The 3442-nt window shown below is 42.2% G+C and overlaps 1 protein-coding gene across 3 annotated transcripts in view; it reads right to left on the bottom strand.

Moving 5' to 3' along the window:
* Nucleotides 1–3442, bottom strand: part of LOC116088156 (serine/threonine-protein kinase Sgk3) — a 120002-nt gene that overhangs the window by 720 nt on the left and 115840 nt on the right. The gene's annotated exons all lie outside the window — the stretch shown is intronic.

Here is a 3442-nt window from a genome sequence, read left to right as displayed (position 1 = left end):
ACACGGAATAGGGAACCGTTTCTTCAGTGAAGACGGCGTCAAAGTTCCTGATATCATCTGGTCCAGCCTAAAACATCAAACGCATAGCATCATTCACCTTCGCTTTTCTTTCATTAACTCAGTTCGTTAATTAACCTTTTCTCATTAGTATAGTTTATCAAAGTGTCTTTATGACTATGCACATTTTCCCTGGCAAGTTTAGATTTCCCTTACGTCATCATTCTGTTCCTACTGTCCCACCTTTATTATTACGGTGAGATTTGTCTTTTTTACTGTTAAGTAGGAAGAGTAGTGATAGTAAGGGGGAGAGCAGCACAGCAGAGTTGCACACGCATATACATATGCATATATACATACATACATACCTTTCCTCTATACAGCACAGCAGAGTTGTACACGCATATACACATGCATATACATACATACATACATACATACCTTTCCTCTATACAGCACCATCCTTATGTGCAGAAGTAAGGCTTGCTTAGGGGGAGCTCCAGGACAGTAGGTTACTTTGAGCCTGACTGTTCAGATTCTCAAGTTTGGATGGGAAAAGCTTTCTTATGGAGCAGTGGGGCTGTTTTAGATAAAGCCATGAAGGGTGATCTTTGCTCTAAGAGACTGTCATGAAGCCCTTGGTGAGGACATCCTTAGCTGTAAAGGCCTGAGGACAGGTCCTGGGGAAAAAAACCGCTTACCTCCAAGGCAGTGTCTCATCCAATGTGACACTGGACCTTTTCCTTCAGATAGGAACTGAGATACAAACTCCAGTGATCTGACTGTAAACACCATGCTAAACCTCTAGGCTCTACAGGGAAGCCAAATCCTTTACACTCCAGGACAGGGAGCCTAGCTGAATTACAGAGATAGGGATCAGGGCAGAGAAAACAACCTCAGGATACCAGTTAGCCCTGTAAATCTACAAATTAATCAGACAACAGGGAATGGACGGGAAATGCTTAATTCTTCTTATAAGAAAATTTCCCCCGGAGTACAAAGTACTCTAGGAATTATCGCATTAAAGATTTTAGAATGAAAAGGAATTTAGCTGGGCAGTGGCGGCGCACGCCTTTAATCCCAGCACTTGGGAGGCAGAGGCAGGCGGATTTCTGAGTTCGAGGCCGGCCTGGTCTACAGAGTGAATTCCAGGACATCCAGGGATATACAGAGAAACCATGTCTCGAAAAACCAACAACAACAACAACAACAAAACAAACAAACAAAAGAAAAAGGAATTTAAGATGAATTTTCAAGGTGCTGAAGAGATGGTTCAGTGGTTAAGAGCTGCAGGTTAGATCTAGCTCAGCTCTTTCTCATCAATTCCTTCAGCTTTCTCTTCTAGCCTTTGGCTATTCCTCTGTGTCAGCAAAACTACAAGGAGCCCAGTGGCACCCGGGCTGGGAGTCAGTCTCACTCTTTCGTGACTTCCACTGAACTCGTTAGTTCTGTGCCAGCATGCAGGAATTCCTTCTCTCACACCACATCCATTCCCTGAGGACTCCACCTTTTAGGGCAGACCCCCCGCCTTAGCTCTTTCTTATAACCCTCTCTGCTGTTCCTCTAAGCCCACTTCATTTCTTTCTGCCACCCTCTGACTAGCAAAGGCACTCTCTGTCAGGAACCCCACAGCAACCACACTTGTTCAGGATCCAGAGAAAGCAACCATAAAACAGAACCCTTACCCAACAAGGACAAGAACAGATAAGGACACCAAAAAACCACTTCAAACACTGAACTCCAGATGCCGACACCCAACACAAAAATATAAACATGATCAGCCAAGCCAAGGTGTCCCTACCAGAATCTAGTAACCCTATCACAGTAAGCCCTGAGAAATGCAATATAGCTGAAGCACAAGACCAGACTTCAAAACAGCGAGTATTAATATGTTCAAAGACCTTAAAAGTGATATGAATTTGGATCTATTCCCATATTTTTATATTCCGACTGCCAGTTAGACCAGCACCATTTATTGAAGATGCTTTCTTTTTTCCATTGTATATTTTTGGCTTCTTTGTCAAAGATCAAATGTCCATAAGTGTGTGGTTTTATTTCTGGGTCTTCAATTCTATTCCAATTACCAACGTGTCTGTCTCTGTACCAAAATCATGCACCTAAGTCTCAAAAGACTCGAGGGCCCCAGGGAGTGGGGAGGCCTGGTGGGGTGGGGGTCTGGGACATCCTCTTAGAGACGGGGTAGGAGGAATAGAATGAGGAACTGTTGAAGGGCAGACTGGGAGAGGTGGAACAACTAGACTATAAAAAAATAAAAGTAATAAAAAAAATGAAAAATTTAAAAAAGACAGGAATTATCATATGAATGGTATGTGAGATTATGAATAAATCCCTTAATAAAGCCTATAAAAGTACAATCAGTTGAATGAAATAATGAAAGCATCTCGACATGAAAGTATAATTTAACAAAGAGATAGAATCACTAAAGTGATTAAACTGAAATAAACTAAATAAAAAATTTAGGAAGTCAAAGAAAACTTACCTCAGAGGTTAAGTCCTACCAACTGTTGTATAATGGTTTACTCCCAGATTGAAAAACCCTACAGGAAATCTTTTGAGCAGAAAGGTAAACAAATAGCTTCAGGTAGTACCTGAAACTAATCAAATTAGTTAGCTCCTATACTCACCCCCCGAGTAAAGAAGCCAAGCTGCAAAGAAGATTGCGAGACCAGAGAGACTGCCTGGAAGAAGGAAAAACCAGTTCCCTGCCCAGAAGAGGTTTAGACCAACTGAGCCACTGGAAGGGACATTCTACAACCTGTGAAATGACTGCAGGCTGTACAGTGCAGTGTGCTCCAGGTTCTACAACCTGTGAAATGACTGCAGGCTGTACAGTGTAGTGTGCTCCAGGTTCCCAGATTTTGTGAGATGTCACCTGTGCTGGGGTGGGCTTTGGTAATGTAGCTATCCGAATAATTTCTGCTCCTATAAGTATCCCTTGCCCATATTCCTGTACGTAACCCCAATAAAACTTACTGGTTCACCAAGTTGGACTTTGGTGGCATTTGTTTTTTGGTCTGTCATGGGCTTCCTATCTGGGGTGAGTATGCTTCCACACCCAGAAAGCTCTGCCACACATTAACACAGTACAAAACATGGAAGAATCTCGGGGATTGAAGATAAGGTAAAAAAAAGGGGTAGTTCAAAGAAATGTTAAATCTAAAAAAATCCAGCTAGAAAACATGCAAGAAACCTGGCACACTACGAAAAGACCAAATCTACAAATAGAGGAACAGAATAAACCTGGTCAAATACAGAAAGTATTTTTAACAAAATCATAGATGATTTCCTCGGTGTAAAGAAGGAGGTGCCATGCTGGGTGGTGGTGAAGCAATCCTTTAATCCCAGTACTCAGGAAGATGAATCCCTGAGTTTGAAGACAACATGAGGACTCTACAAAGTTAGTTGCAGGACTGCCAGGGCTACA

Source organism: Mastomys coucha, unplaced genomic scaffold, assembly GCF_008632895.1.
Source record: "Mastomys coucha isolate ucsf_1 unplaced genomic scaffold, UCSF_Mcou_1 pScaffold14, whole genome shotgun sequence".
Lineage (NCBI taxonomy): Eukaryota > Metazoa > Chordata > Mammalia > Rodentia > Muridae > Mastomys > Mastomys coucha.
This window is presented reverse-complemented; position numbering and strand designations above follow the sequence as displayed.